The 17,491-nt window shown below is 37.6% G+C and overlaps 1 long non-coding RNA gene across 1 annotated transcript; it reads left to right on the top strand.

Moving 5' to 3' along the window:
- The first annotated feature begins 4,840 nt into the window (after positions 1 to 4,840).
- LOC143485720 (uncharacterized) lies at positions 4,841 to 16,702 on the top strand. The gene is made up of 3 exons (XR_013123009.1): positions 4,841 to 5,157; positions 10,018 to 10,777; positions 16,425 to 16,702. It is a non-coding gene; the product is annotated as an uncharacterized LOC143485720 (long non-coding RNA).
- Positions 16,703 to 17,491: the final 789 nt, after the last annotated feature.

Genomic DNA, 17,491 nt, shown 5'->3' with positions numbered 1-17,491 from the left:
GCCTAGCCTAACCTGTTAAAGCAAATTATGTTACCATATTAAAAAACAATAATAAAATGACGGTTTTCTCTCTTTGCTAGTTAGGTATTCAGTCATCCAATACAACATTATGCTACAGTCAATATAAACAAAGACAAAGTAAAATTAGCAGTGTGGCATCTTGGTAGTCTAACCTTGCTACAACCTTTTGCAGTATGGCTAAAGCCCACCAACTCCATGCCACCCAACATGCTAACAAACTCTTTTCAAACTAGAAACATTAGCCACATTAGAATTATTGACATTAATTCTACACTGACATTAGAATGGAAACATTATTTGACAAGATTCGATTAACCCACACGGTTTCCCTTATTGAGGTTTCCGTAGTTTGAATTACTTGCCAATATAATGTTAACATTATTTATAGTGATCCTAGCAGACCTAGCAGTGGAGTGAGCAGGCAAAGTCATTTCACTAGCCTTACTGCAAAGCTCCTCTGACTACATAGTCACTTAACAAAACATTTAGGCTGCATACCATAATATACTTCCTCAGGTGGGACGGTGAATTTTGGTATGCAGTGATATAGTTTGTTTTTGGCAAACAAAGCATGCATTTAAAACGATAGGAATGATTCATCCGTTCAGAAAACTGGAACATTTTGTCGAGATACGGCCATGGGTGCAAAAGAGCATGCCAGGTTTGCCAGCTCTCACGCATTGAGCGTGAGACACACGCATTTGACCGTTTTCACACGCTCTCACGCCACAGTTCCGATATCTCACGCCGAAAAAAAATCTAGTTTATTTACCTCTGATCTATATCTATCAACCACCGGTGATTGCGATATAATACTTAATTTGTGTCCACTTTTCACCGCCCCGGTAACGTTCGCCACCCCCCGATCAACAATTTACACTCGCCACCAAGTCCAGGTTCAAATCTCCCTCCAAGCGATCTTGAAAAGTTGGCAACCCTGGCATGCTCAATCACCGCCGTCTCCGCTCATGTTGCTGTTATTTAGGAAAAGAACGACTAGCGACACCGAACTTGATTTTACACCTCACAGACACATCCTTGATTGCTGATAGGCTGTCACCTGTGAAAATACTATCGGGGGAGGGGAGGAGAGTTGTGTGTGGAAGTAACGAGTAACGAGAGCTGGACAGAAATGTAGTGGAGTGATAAGTACTGTATTTGTTATTCAACTGTAGTGAAGTGAAAGTCATAAGTATTTTTTAAAAAATCAACTTAAGTAAAGTACAAATACTCAAGAACTGTACTTAAGTACAGTACTTAAGTAAATGTACTTCGTTACTGCCCACCTCTGGTTAACAGCAAGTATGTTTTAGCCTTAAGTGAACCGCGCCCACACAGAGAGTGCGCTACTTACGAGGCATACCGAGAACACACTTCACAGAAACACTCACGAAGGAATATAAAGGACCACAGTGATTATGAAAGGAAAACACGTTTATATAAGTATGAATGCTGAAGTAATACAAGGCACAGAAAACACAACAAATATTAACACCGGACCACTATCATCACTGGATACCCATTTGCTGCAACGTGCACGAAATCTCTGCATGCGTCTGACCACCTTCAAATAAATATTTAATTAAACTAGTATGCGGTTCCAGTCCGGTCATGTTGTCTATACCAATATAGACCATGTTCCAATGTCTAGGCTACAATCAGAGTAACACTGCAGTGCACTCCCGCACAAACGAAGCCCACGAAGTATAAACATATCAGTAACTTCCGGGGCACACAAATGGGTCAAGTAAAAAAATCTAAATCTAGTTCGGCTTTGAATCCGATTTTTAATTTAGCTATTTTTGTTTAGATCATCAAATAAAAAACAGAAAAATACAAGCCTGGTTTGTTTTTTTGTTTTCATTTTCAAAACGAAAAACATAATAATGAATAGTTTTCTGATTTTCCGATTTTGATTTTCAGTTGAATATCAAATGAACGAATGATACACGAATCCGTGTATCATTCGTTCATTTGATATTCAACTTAAAATCAAAATCGGAAAATCAAAAAACCATTCATTATTTTGTTTTTCGTTTTGAATATAAAAACAAAAAAACAAACCAGGCTTGTATTTTTCAGTTTTTTATTTGATGATCCAAACAAAAATAGCAAAATAAAAAAACGGGTTCGGAGCCGAACTTGATTTTGATTTTTTAACTTGACCCATTTGTGTGCCCCGGAAGTTACTGATATGTTTATTCTTCGTGGTCTTCGTTTGTGCGGGAGTGCGCTGCAGTGTTACTTGTTCTACTCTGAGCCTAAACATTGGAACATAGTCTATATTGGTATAGACAACGTGACCATATTGGAACCACATTCTAGATTAATTAAATATTTATTTGAAGGTGGCAAGACGCCTGCAGAGATTTCGTGCACGTTGCAGCAAATGGATATCCAGTGATGATCCGGTGTTAATATTTGTCATTGTGTTTTGTAGTGTTCGTTTACTTTAGTCTCTGCTGTGTTTTCTGTGCCTTGTATTATTTATATAAACGTGTTTTCCTTTCATAATCGCTGTGGTCCTTTATATTCCTTCGTGAGTGTTTCTGTGAAGTGTGTTCTGTATGCCTTGTAAGTTGCGCACTCTCCGTGTGGGCGCGGTTCACTTAGAGCTAGGGTGACCAGACGTCCTCTTTTTCCCGGACATGTCCTACTTTTGAGACCTAAAAAATGTCCGGGGGGAATTTGTTCGACTGCCTCAAACAGAATACATGTACAGTGCAAAAGTGTTTACAAGTGAAAGCACGTGTGTCCGCCGGTTCTACGGCGATGAAACGAAAGTGTACGTTTACGGAGGAGTTAAAGAGAAAAAACGTTCGACACACACACCATCCACCTAAATCATTCACCGATACACCGATGACCCCCACCCAGTACAAAAGGTGTCCTCCTTTTCAGAAACCCAACTCTGGTCACCCTACTAGAGGAGACTAGCTCCGTTAAAGTATGTGCCAGCCCTTTATCGCGATTGTGTCCAACCCACCACGTTACACAGATATTGGTATATTATTTATTTCAGTAATTCCATTCAAAAGATGAAACTTGTATATTATACTCATTCGTTGCACGCCGACTGATATATTTAAGAAAATTTGAATATTGTGAAAAGGTTCAATATTGAAGACAATATTAAATAGCTAATGAACTAAAACTGGTCTCTCAGTCTAGTTCTGTATGCTAGACAGTCATGGGAAAGAAAAACAAGTAGTTATATATATTAAGTGCATCCTAAACAACAACCTACAACTCTTATTACAGGTGCTGTTCATAAAATAAGAATATTATGAAAAGCTATTGAAATAATTAGATAAAAACTCACCACCACTATTAGGTAAGAGGTAGAAATACTCATATCTGAGTTGTAGGTTGCTGGTCATCATGGGCTTAATGTAATACAACTTGTTTGGTGCTGTTCTGATGGACCGTTTAAAAGCTATTGAAATTAAAAGATAAAAACTCACCACCACTATTAGGTAAGAGGTAGAAATACCCATATCTGACTTATAGGTTGTTGCTTAGGATTGCGCTTAATATATAATAGCTTGTTTTATGATCTTATGATGCACCATTTAAAAGCTATTGACATAATTAGACAAAAACTGACCTCCACAAATTGGTGCAAGGTAGAAATACCCATATAAATGTGCCATATTTTGTCAATTGTGATTTTTTTTCACCGCGATCGAAATTTGTCCTCCACTTTTTACCCATCTGTGCAGTTAGAACACACACACACTAGTGATTACTAGGGGGCTGTGGTGCACACGTGCCCAGAGCAGTGGGCAGCCCGGCACCCGGGGAGCAGTTGGGGTTGGGTGCCTTGCTCAAGGGCACCTCAGTCATGGCCTCAAGCCTGGGAATCAAACCCACGACCCTCCGGTCACAAGACCAGTTCCCTACAATCAGGCCATGACTGCCCGTTGTATTACAAGTTGTATTACACAAAGTGCATCCTAAATAACAACTATATACTTTGTGTAATACAACTTGTTTGGTGGTCTTATGATGGACCATTGAAAAGATATTGAAATTATTGAAAAGAAAAAAAAACAGAGTGCGCAGTGCTCTGGGGCCTTTACTACCGCCACTTGCGTCCGTGTTAACGTAATTTGTAGACGGTGCCTTAGACGTCGTAGCGGTCACAATAGTACATTTTAAATAAAATGTTGTATACAACTTAAATATGTATATTCCTGGCGTAAACAAAGTTGTAGATATTTATTTTGCACATTTGGGCACTTATTATTGAAGAAAGAATTCCGAATATGCAAACGTGAAACCAACTTTACCGCAGTCAAACGAAGACCACGAAGAACAACTTCCGGGGCACACAAATGGGTCGAGTTAAAAAATCAAAATCAAGTTCGGCTCCGAATCCGATTTTTAATTTAGCTAGTTTTGTTTGGATCATCAAATAAAAAACTGAAAAATACAAGCCTGATTTGTTTTTTTGTTTTTATATTCAAAACGAAAAACAAAATAATGAACTGTTTTTTTGATTTTCCGATTTTGATTTTCAGTTGAATATCAAATGAACGAATGATACACGGATTTACACGGATTGAATCTGTTTTTTTATTTTGCTATTTTTGTTTGGATTATCAAATAAAAAACAGAAAAATACAAGCCTGATTTGTTTTTATATTCAAAACGAAAAACAAAATAATGAATTTTTTTTGATTTTCCAATTTTTGATTTTCAGTTGAATATCAAATGAACGACTGATACACGGATTCTCTCCCCCTATCAGGACTGTGATGCCTCCGCAGAGTGTTGGTGATTGGTGGGCCCGCTGTTCATTTACAGAGGGCCTGGCAGTTATAATTCAGCGCAATACCAATTTCAAATGACAATAAAATTGACCAATCATATGTAGCCTGTCTAATCGAGGGCTACTTTTTGTGTGTGTCACGTCACTGATTGGGGCAACACCGGCATTAACAAGGGGGTGTGGTCTTGCAGACACGTTTATGGACACCTATGGGGTCCTAAGCAGATAATAATTTGCTGGCTAAGCTAATGGTAGGAGCAGCGTGGCTGAAGATACTTCAGAGAGAGTGACAGTGAGTACTCAGGAATTCCCAGGGGTGAGCGGCTGTGAACGACATTGTGCCTGGTGACGTGATCTGAGAGGTAGGCTGGCTTTTATATTAGAAAATGTGAACAATCCACTTCTACATGTTTTATGAGGGTTAATTTGCACTGTTTGTTTCTTTTAGCTTGTGGCTAAGCAGCAACTTGCATGTAGTTATCCTGATTAACCGTGAGTGTTATTATCAGACTCAAGCTGCTATCCTGTCCATGGGTGAAGTTAGCATCCCACCCTGATGAAGTGAATATCACTGTGTCAGTGTTTGCCAGCTGCTGTTTTCTTATCATTTTTATAACTTTGTGATTTTTATTTTTTCTCAAAATTGACCAGTGCATGATAAAACGATGTTTTTGCCTGCCGTGTCTTGCAAGTTTTCAATAAATGTAAGGGAGCTTGGGAGACTTTTTTTTAAAATAGCATTAAAAAAGCAAAAATGTCAATGCCTTCAGAGAAGAGAAAAAATATATAATTTTTTTAATTTTTAAAATTTTTTGGTATATTAGTTTAAAATACAAATAGGAAGTTACTGTCTTCGTGGTCCAAGCTGTCATCTTTCTGCTCTTTGTCTTTGGGGGGTCTGGTTTTTGTGTGGATGTGTCTTGTTGTTCAATATTGTTGAAGAGGATAGAAAGTTTGATTTGTTAATAGGTGATTCATGTGATGGGATGTTAAACTGAATTTGTTAAACTGAATTCACGTTACATAAACATCTTACCATCCTTGCAGAAATCAGCTGTTGCAGATAGTGCTTCACTTGCTGCCTTGGTTTTTGTGACTTCTTCTAAAAGTTGCTCTTTCTTTCTGCAACATTTTGACTGTTTGCTGAAGTCCCGCATTTACTTTCTTCAATCGCGATATCATTGCCATAATATCGGTGGACACAGTACAAAGTTGCTGTGCTGTTTCTTCTTTGTTGTTGGGTCACAGCATTTATACTGTCAATAACAGACAAAAATTGTATGCATGCGAAATGTGTGCAGATATACAGTGGTATTAAAAGTATAATTTTAGATTAATGAAATGTGTCTTACATCAAGTAGCTGCAATCTGTCACGGATTCTGTCCGCCTCTGGATCCTTGGAATTTTAGATGGTGAAAGTAAGTTGGACATTTTCTAAAAGGAAGGTAAACTTGAGCATTAGTATTTAGTTTAGTGTGAGTGGGCAATGTGAAACATGAGAACATTATCAAAGTTCCTTGGCATATTGATACACCCCTAATTTATAATTTACAAACAAATATGAAAGAACATAATTAATAGGAATAATTATAGGAATAATTAAATGATACAGGTTTTTGTAGAGTTTTGGTTAGCATAATTAAATAATATAACAGTATTACCTTGTTAAGTAGTTTGAAAGGGTCTTGTACTTGTAGCTTGTTGAAGGTCAAAGGTGCAGATGTAAAAATCCTACCTTAGGGATATGATTTAAAGGTAGACTGCATAGATGGTTACACCTTCTTATTCATTTTATAAATCAGCTGTGGGCGTGATGGAAGGAGTGGATTTGGGTGTGTCAACTAGATGTGTGTGTGTGTGTGTGTGTGTGTGTGTGTGATGGAAGGAGTGGATTGGGGTGTGTCAACTAGATGTGTGTGTGTGTGTGATGGAAGGAGTGGATTGGGGTGTGTCAACTAGAGGTGTGTGTGTGTGTGTGTGTGTGTGTGTGTGATGGAAGGAGTGGATTGGGGTGTGTCAACTAGATGTGTGTGTGTGTGTGTGTGTGATGGAAGGAGTGGATTGGGGTGTGTCAACTAGATGTGTGTGTGTGTGTGTGTGTGTGATGGAAGGAGTGGATTGGGTTGTCAATTAGATGTGGGCATGAGGGAGGAGTGGATTGGGGTGTGTCTACATGTAGGTATGTTATATGTCTAATCAAATGTTGGTCTTAAATCTGTTTTTTGAGGTGAGGTTCACTGTGAATTTCTGCTGCTGCTGTTGGAGTGAGTTCATCAGATAGACTTTAGTCTACAGAGATTTTTTTCCAATGTATGTAAATTTTGTTTGGTCATCCTATTTCTTTGGGTATTCTTTAATTTCTATTCTTTTCTTTGATTTACTAAATTTGTGTTTCAAATGTTGTTTGGTTGACATGTTTCTAACCTGGAAGACATCATGTTTAACTATGTTTTGTGATAGATTTTTCTTGTTGGCTTACTATTGGGTTAACATGTTATGTTTGTTTGCACATAACAGTAATTTTTGCTGCTGTTGTTGCTCAGTAACTTGAGCAGAGGATCAATTGTAGTCTACAGATAGTGTTTATCCAAGCTATGACAGTTCCTTTTTATTATCTTATTTATGTGTGCATGTTTTAAGGTATTTTAAATTAAAGAAACTTATTCTATCAGTGAACGTCTGAGTGCATGTCAACCATTTATTTTAACTACATAAAATATGAGTGAGTTACTATAAATATGGTTGGTTAAGTGTTGGAATGTGATTGGGCACTTGGCCAGCAATTAGCAAAGCCAAACATCACCCTTTATTATGTTAATTCACAGAGCAAGACTGAGGCAGCAGCCTCACCCAGAAAGTCTCTGCACCCAGAAGTCAAACAGATCACAGATCACAAACAAGCAGAAACACAAATGCTTCTATCAAATGCTTCTAACACAAATATAGATAGATAGATAGATAGATAGACAGGTAGTATAAGAAATGTACAAAGAGCAAGATTCAAGACTGCTGTTTAGATCACAAACAAGCAGAAACACAAATGCTTCTATCAAATGCTTCTAACACAAATATAGATAGATAGATAGATAGAGAGAGAGGTAGTATAAGAAATGTACAAAGAGCAAGATTCAAGCCTGCTGTTTAGATCACAAACAAGCAGAAACACAAATGCTTCTATCAAATGCTTCTAACACAAATAGATAGATAGATAGATAGATAGATAGAGAGCACATGAATTTGTTTTCCTGTCTTTTCCTCTCCTTTTCCAGCCTGCTGTTTAGATCACAACATTTATCAGTGATGCAACGCGACCATGCTAATTTTCACTAGCAATGATATGGGATTTCCTATATAACATTAGCATCAAGCTAATTGCGCCATATAATTTCTTAGCTTGTCAAACGCGAATTCAAACGCGGAAACAGAAAGTGTTTGATTACAACAAATATTATATAGTATAGTATATGAAATATAAAAAGAGCAAGATTCAAACAATTTTATTTATTTTTATTGTTTGACGGGACTCATTAGAGAAACTGTCGTCTCTACGTGCGATTGAATTGTAACTTTTGAAACACGAGTCTACAAATTTTCTGCCGTTTGTTGTAGTATCGGTAACATACAGTCTGCTTGTAACTTCAACTTTTTCGTGAAGTATCACGTTTGGTGTTTTGGTCATATGAGCTTGGGGGTGAGCCAGCTTGTGCTTTGGCAGGCGTATGAGCTTGGGGGAGAGCCGCTTCCACCGCATTACCAAGACAATGGGCGTTAATCCCTTCACAGCAGGGGAGTGGGCTACATGGACCCTACCAAGCCCTGTGAAATTTTTCGCTTCTCTAGGAGCTCTAGTGTTAACTGGTACCTGTACAATATACACAGAGGTGGGGGTGTGTTAGCTAAAGGAGATGGGCAAGACCTCATTGTTGTAGTTGAGTAAGAAATGTAATCACAAAGTCAATTGTGCTGTTACACTACAATACACAGGGACTTGGACACAATAATATATAATGTAAATCATCTTTGCTGTCATTGGTTGGTTACTATTGTGTTAATATGTTGTTTGTTTGCACATTAATTAGTAATTATTGCTGTTGTTGCTGAAGTGACTTAGGTTTTTACTTGCATAAAAGATGCACATATTCATTTAGAAGCTGAATTGTTCTATAAATGCGCTGAGGTAGTTTTAAATTGCGATATGGTGGATGCAGTGGAGAAAATAATGTAATGTTTGTGAAGTTCGTTTAATTTATTTTAGGTGTTAATAGTATTTTTGTTATGCACAAACTGGCATGTTAGGAGTTGTCATTTATTTCTTATTTCATTACATATATGGTTAGCTAAACATGGAATTTATTTTTACTTTCATGTGTAAACCGTTACATCTGTTTTTTTTCCCCTCTGATGTAAACACTTGCGCTGCTACGGTTGTATTATGGGATTCCATGAGATCTGATAGTGTAATATAATTACATAGTATGATATTGCACTGGATCTAGTATAGAATCCGTGAATCCGGTGACGTCACGCACTGTTTTGTGTGTTATGTGAATTCGGACATGGTAGATGCTGGTGAATATTTATTTTGCGTATCGTTCAGTATGGATGTATGCAGTGTTGGACGCAGCCCCAGTTTTAAAGGCAGAAATTGTGCCGCAGGGCATCACGTTACGTGTTTAATATACTGTCATCATATTTAAATACCATGGTATACCGACATACTGTTACACAGCCCAACCCCAATTGCTGAGAGATGACAGAGCTACAGGTTGTAGACTGCTATCTTTTGTTGTGTTTGTTTACTGAGGTCTGCTAGTTGCTGTATTTTCTAATTTATATTCCTATGCTGAAGTATAGAGTGTATATATAACCTGTTTTGTTCTTGTGTTATTAGCATTAGCTGTCTTTTTTCAGGAGAGTACTTATCATTTGAAGTTTATTTGTGACCAATTCACTCATGTGAACAATGGCCAATGTATTTTGTGTAACAATGTTTTCTGTATGTGTAAAATGTCTTTTTGACACCCACATACAATGTACACACTGTAGGCAAAAGTAATGGGACACCCACATAGAATTTATACTATATAGACAAAATTGTCATGCATTATAGTTGTAGCTAGTAGTATGGTTTATGGAGTGTAATCATAAGTATTATGTGCTTGTATAGATTGCTTGTGGTACAGTTCTTTTTCTAATGAAACTGTTACTGTGTTTATTACAGATGCCGTGTACTAAAGCCTCTAAGCGCTCAGCAGCGGCCAAGAAGAGGATGGCACATAGGCGTGCTGTGGCAGATATGGCTGTGGCTCAGACTGACAGGGTTATGCCTCCCTATGATGAAAAGGCTGTAAGAGGGTCTTTTCATCAAGGGCACACAAGGTTTGGTGAGAATGGTAATAGACAATGTGTTGCTAACAGTGTCACAGCCATAATGATGTGTACACTAAAAAAATTGATTAACACATTTCAGCTGATCTCCATTCACCAAAACATTATCTACATCTGATGTGGTCCAGGTAAAGTGATGAGCTATTTACTGGATTGTTTAATGTAAATGATTATGGAGAAATGCAGAATCTGTACGTGTCATGATGAAGCAATAGTTGCTGCGTTGTCACTATACGCTTTCTGTTTATTCACTGTAAAGCAGAATACGTGTGCTATCATGAAAAGCAATTCATGGTTTACAGTTTTTGATTCACATGCCCGAAATGTACAAGGTGAGCTGGATATGGATTCAGGTAAAAGTTTATTATCTTACTATGCTAACATGGAGGATCTTGTACATTACATTAACAGACTGGGAACGTCTTTAAATGCAGACAGACAGCCGTTTGAAGTGACTGGTGTTTTAGTTGTGAATTACAGAGACATGATGGTGGAAGTGTGTGCAAGAAACACCTCTATGACTGCAGATTTACAGGTGAGAGAAATCAACCGTCATGAAAGCCGCAATGATGGATATGGTGAAAGTGAACAAGGTAAGCGCAAAGCGTTTCGCACTGAATGTATTTTCGGGTCACATGATCAGACGAGTTCTATTGGTAAGAAGCGAACACCAGTGATTACTGCTGCCAATGAGAATGTTAGTACAAACGATGACGTCATATTTCTGGATGTGTCTGAATCCGAAAGATTTCAGTTCATGCCTTTAACAGTGCAGAGACAGAAACGCTTATGCTTAAAACTAAACCTAGTTTATAATGACAAACAGCTGAATGAAGCCGTGTATATAGATGAACCATGTGAAACTGAAACCATCACCGGTGATGGGAACTGTTTTTTCAGATCACTCGCTTTTGCTATTAGTGGCAGTGAAACAGAACACAGAAAAATCAGATGTACTGTTACACACATGGAGAGAAATAAGGATACTTGTGTACATCAGCTTGGACAAAAATACTGTTCAGTTTCAGATTATATTACTAAAAGCAGAGTTAAATATGTTGGAACTTGGGCCACTGAGGTAGAAATTCAAGCTGCTGCCGATTTGCTGGGAGTCAATATTTTCACATACACTGATAATAAATGGCTAAAGTATTCTACATATGATACTTTTCAGTGTACACTCAACATACTGGATTTTATCTGAAACACTGTAATCTGAGCCATTATGATGTGGTAATGTGTGTAAAAACAGGTGATAGTGTTTGCAGTGAACTGTGTGTAGGTAGCTGTGGGAAATTACATTCTAAATATGCAACAACTCGACGTAAAATTGACATTCAGAAAAGACAATATGAAACAAATGCTGTTGAGGCATATTTATCTACTGAAGAATATAAGCAATACAAAAGGTCAGTGTACAAAAATACTCTGAAAATGGAGAATATAGAAACTATGTTAAACAATTAAGTAAATGTAAATATAAGGTGGATCAGCAATTCAGAGGCAAAGTGAAAAAGTCAAGTGTGGAAAAATACAAGACAGATCAGGCATTTCGAGCAAATGTGAAAACATGTAAAATGGACAAATACCAAACGGACAACAAACATAGACAACATGTTAAGCAACTGCGTATTTGTAACTACAAAACAGACAGCTCATATGCAGTTCAAATAAATACAGAAAGAAGACATACAAAAAAAATAAAAGAAAAGAAATTGAATACATAATTGAACAGTTTAAACATAAAATAAGCACAGGTCCTGAATGTGTTTTTCAGTTTGTCATTGGGTTCTTTTCAAACGTCAAGAAAATGAAATGCAGACAAGATGAATATTTCAAAAGAATTCCTGAAGTTGCATGTCTTACAGAAAAGTATTTGCATATTTGCAGTGAGTTGCAGTGTACACTGTAGACATAGAGCTGATCCTGTTGGTTATTTATGGATTTGCTACACGTCACAAAGATAATTAGTGGGAAAATTCCAGAACAGTGTGTTGCTAATAATATGACACTGGATCCAGTTCCTTCTGAATTAGAAAGGTTAAATTCATTGGAATGACATTTAATTGCATTGCATATACCATTCATGAGGATAGTGTCTTTACCAAAAGGAGGTCAAAACGGTGATCATGGACCAGTCACTTGTGTTCCATCTAACATAACAGATGAAGCTGAAATTCTACCAAGATCTGAAAATTCTGATCTTATAATTTGTGTAAAATTGTGACATACAAAGGACATTATAAATATGAATTTGTACAGGCACAAAAAATTAGAAATGCACTGCTGTCTACTGTAGAATTTGTTATTCTCTTTGAATGTTGCCTTTAACGATGATTGGGTTAATCCTCTAAGTAAAACTGAAGAATGTGAAGAAGTTAATGATGAGCATATCATAGTTTATGATAAGGAAAACACTGACAGTAATAATGAAGTTGAGAATATTGATGAAACTCCTTCATGATAGACAGCAGCATGGTATGTTTATGGATACTTGTTTACAACCTGTAGATATAGCACAAGAGATTCTGGATCAGCATTTTGATGGAATAATGTCTGTTGCACCTGCAGAAGGAAACGATCCAGTAAGACTATTAACTGATGATTCAAATGAGGCCAAATGCTTTCCGGTTCTTTTTCCTTATGGCACGGGCACTTTTTATGATAACGGACCTGAAAGACTGACATTGTGTCAATATTTAAATGCCAGAACTCTTAATGCAGATGGGAGATTTGCAAAAAACCTAGACTACATATTTTATGCACAATATTTATCTGAATTAAATCAAGTTGTTTCAAATGTGTCAATAGCTTTGAGGAAAGGACATTACACACAGAAAACAGATGTTACCTCGGAAATGCTGTCATAGTCTCTGCAAAAGATTTTGAATGTTAATGAAGGATATAAGTTCCTGAAACCTATTAGAGGAACTCCTGTATTCTGGCAAAGTGTACAGAAAGATTTATTTGCTATGGTGAGACAATTGGAGAATCCCACATGGTTCTGTTCATTCTCCTCTGCTGACCTCCGGTGACCAGAACTGATGCAAACAATATTGAAGCAAGAAGGAAAACGTATATCAGCTGATGAGCTTGACTGGTCAGAAAGATGTGCACTTTTAAAAAGTAATCCTGTGACTGCTGCCAGAATGTTTGACAATAAATTTCACTGTTTTCTAAAAGATGTCATCATGTCTGAAGCTAAGCCGATTGGAAAAATTAAGGATTTTTTCATGAGTTGAGTTTCAAAACCGTGGTTTGCCTCATTCTCACTGCTTATTCTGGGTAGAAGATGCTCCTCAGACAGAGAAAGATGATTATGATAAAGTGGTCCAGTTTGTTGATCACTTGATGGCTTTTCACATGTGACATAGTGAAGATGAGCAAATGCATGAAATAGTATCAAATGTTCAGCAACACGGCAAAAGACACTCGAAAACCTGCAAAAAGAAAGGCACAAACTGCAGATTCAATTTCCCATGTCTACCAAGCAACAGGACATTTATTACACGATGTAACACTGAGGAACATAAAACTGATAATGATAAAGAAAAAGCATCAACAAAAACAAACATTCCTGAAATGGAACAGGAATTAACTAGTTTGATATTGAAGAAAGTAAGGAATGCATTACTGGACAGTGAAACAAATGTTCAATCTGTTGATGATTTATTCAATTCACTGCATATAAATCAAGAAATATTTGAAGCTGCGTACCGAAAAATGACAAAAAAAAACAAGTGTTTTTTTGTGGAGGAAACAATGTGATGTGTGGGTCAATCAGTATAATAGAGATCTTCTAAAAGCATGGAATGCAAACATGGACATACAGTTTGTGGTTGATGCATATTCTTGTATTGTTTACATCCTCTCCTACATATCAAAAGCAGAAAGAGAAATGGGATTGTTGCGCTCACATGCTCAAAAAGAAGTTTCAGAGCAAGGCAAAATTTGATGCTAAATAAGCTTTACGTAAACTCTGTAGTGTTTTTCTGCATAACCGAGAAGTGTCAGCACAGGAAAGTGTGTACCGTTTGACTAACATGAAGTTAAAACAGGCATCTCGTGAAGTGCAGTTTATTCCAACTGGTGATGCAATCAGGATGAGTCTTCCACTGAATGTCATACGCAAGAAAGCTGAATTTGGTGATGGAGTCACAATATTTGGATTTACATTATTTCAGACAGATATAAGCATAAACCTAGAAGCGGTGAATTTGAACAAATGTGTTTGGCAACCTTTGCATCAGAGTACAGAATATTGTCCAAATCTGAAAAGCTCATCCACTGACAGTGTGAAGTTGGAGAAAGAATTTGGATGTGTAAAGAAAAGGTCACAAACAGATGCTGCTGTCATTCGGTATCCTCGTTTCTCACAAACTAAAAATCCTGAGAAATATCATGAAAGCATTTTAGAGCTATTTTTGCCTCATTACTTAAATACACAACTGAAACCACCTAACTTCCAGACATATCAAGAGTTTTATGAAACTGGGTTTGTGAAATATTCTGATAATGAACTAATTTACGTCAGTCATAGTGGACACAAATGTTAGAGGCTGATTCCATAGACAAAGCTCAAGAAGACTTGGACGCAAATGGTCCAATGGAAGATGCATGGGCACAAATTTGTCCAGAAACTGAATGTGAGCGGTTAGAATGCCTTGATGACAAACACAATGAAATTTCAGATAGAGAAGAACCAGGTGATGCTATACCAGACCTTTTACCTAAAGAAGTATGTTCTTTTTAAGATAATCCTCATACCATGCCAAAAGCCCAAGCAATGTGTTTACTTTGTTCACTAAATGAAGAACAATCTGTTATGTTATAAAATTCAACATTGGTGTGTACAGAAGTGGGGAAAATCCAGAACCATTTCATGTGTTCAAATCAGGTCCTGGAGGTGTAGGAAAATCTTTACTGATCAAAGCAATACATTATGAAGCACATTGCATCCTGTGTCAACTATCCAGTAATCCTGATGAGACCCGAGTGATATTAACAGCCCCAACTGGTGTAAGTGCCTATAAAATTGATGCTGTAACAATACAAACTGCTTTGTCCACTTTACCCATCAGCCAAACCTGATGATGAAACTCAGTTTAGGAAAAATTGAGGCCTGTGTAAGATATATTAAATGCTGGATGTCTCTAAACTTCCTCCAACTTAATGAGGATAAAACAGAAGTTCTCCTCCTGGGCCCTAAGGCCTCAAGACAGAAAATTCCAGATCTAATGCTTAATCTCGCAGATTACCCCATTAAACCTGGCACAGTAGCCAAAAACCTAGGTCGGAGTCGAGTATGACGCCTATCATTTGATAAATACATAGATAATACTACTAGAATAGGTTTTCTACATCTCCGCAACATTGCCAAGTTAAGAAATGCATTATCACAGGATGATGCAGAAAAATTGGTACACGCCTTTGCTAGCTCTAGATTAGACTACTGTAACTCACTACTGTCAGGATGTTCAAATAGGAATCTAAATAAACTTCAAATAGTTCAAAATGCCGCAGCTAGAGTTCTGATCAGAACTAGAAAATTTCAGCATAATAGACCAGTCCTATCAGCCCTGCATCAGCTCCCAGTTAAATTGCGTATTGATATTTAAATTCATTATTAACTTATAAAGTACTGCATGAGCTTGCTCCTGAATACCTCCAGGAACTTATTTCCTACTATGAATCCCCACGTCAACTAAGATCACAGGGTGCTGGTCTTTTATTAGTTCCACAAATTAATAAGGTAACAGCAGGGGGAAGAGCCTTTTCTTGTAAGGCCCCCCAGCTTTGGAACAACCTTCCAAAATGCGTACGGGACTCTGACACAGTCACAATCTTTAAGTCTAGGTTGAAAACCCAACTATTTGGTTTAGCGTTTGATAATTAATATTCCCCCTTAGATAAAGGTACAGATCCAGGGGTTAATAGACGAAGGGTTTTATGGTAGACTGGGGCGCTGGTGCTGTCGTCCTGTCACTGCTCTTGGTCACTCAAGTTTGTTGACGGTGCAGTGGACGGATGCCATTGTCTCAGAATGCCCCCAAGCCTATGTTACCTTCTGGTTCTGCCTTTTTAGCTAGGCTGTAATAATTTAACTTCATGCCGGAGTTGCTGCCACACTCCAGAAATTTTTATAATTTCATCTGTCCTGTATATGTCTCCGTATAGCGCTAATTCTCCCTGTTTTTTATTTTCTCCACATGGCTGCCCGCCTGCTCGTGGAAAAATGAGATGAGAAGAGACGAGCAATCCATCCTGTGCCAGCCACCTACTGCCTGACCGGATAGCCTACACCAAGATGGACATTATTACATATTTTCCTTTTCTTTATTTCTTTGTCTAAATTGTTGTTGTTGTCATGGTGACCGGTGTCGGCCAGAGGAGGATGGGTTCCCCCCCTGAGTCTTGGTTCCTCTCAAGGTTTCTTCCTCATGCAAAAAAACTAGGGAGTTTTTCCTTGCCACTGTCGCCCTTGGCTTGCTCACTGGGGACTAGGACTCGACACTTGTAAAGCTGCTTTGTGACAACAACTGTTGTAAAAAGCGCTATATAAATAAAATTTGATTGATTGATACAACTTCTTAGGTGGTCTTCTGATAGACCATTTAAAAGCTATTGAAATAATAAAACAACTGAGTACTACAAATTGGTGCAAGGTACAAATACCCAGGTAAGAGTTGTAGGTTGTTGTTTAGGATGCACTTAATATATAACTATTTGTTTTCTTCCCCATGACTGTAGCATACAGAACTAGACTGAGAAACCAGTTTTAGTTCATTAGCTATTTAATATTGTCTTCAATATTGAACCTTTTCACAATATTCAAATTTTCTGAAATATATCATTCTGTGTGCAATGAATGAGTATAATGGACAAGTTTCACCTTTTGAATGGAATTACTGAAATGAATGATATACCAATATCTGTGTAACGTGGTGGGAGTCAGGGTTGAACACAATCGCGATAAAGAGCTGGCACCTACTTTAACGAAGCTAGTCTCCTCTAAGTGAACCGTGCACATACGGAGAGTGCGCGACTTACGAGGCATACCGAGAACACACTTCACAGAAACACTCACGAAGGAATATAAAGGACCACAGCGATTGTGAAAGGAAAACCCGTTTATATAAGTATGAATGCTGAAATAATACAAGGCACAGAAAACACAGCAGAGACTAAAGTAAATGAGCACTACAAAACACAACGACAAATAACACCGGACCACTAGATACACAAGGGAACACCACTGCGGTAAAGTTGGTTTCACGTTCACGTATGCAGAATTCTGTGCCTTAGAC

This window comes from Brachyhypopomus gauderio, unplaced genomic scaffold, assembly GCF_052324685.1.
Source record: "Brachyhypopomus gauderio isolate BG-103 unplaced genomic scaffold, BGAUD_0.2 sc37, whole genome shotgun sequence".
In the NCBI taxonomy this organism is placed as follows: domain Eukaryota; kingdom Metazoa; phylum Chordata; class Actinopteri; order Gymnotiformes; family Hypopomidae; genus Brachyhypopomus; species Brachyhypopomus gauderio.
This window is presented reverse-complemented; position numbering and strand designations above follow the sequence as displayed.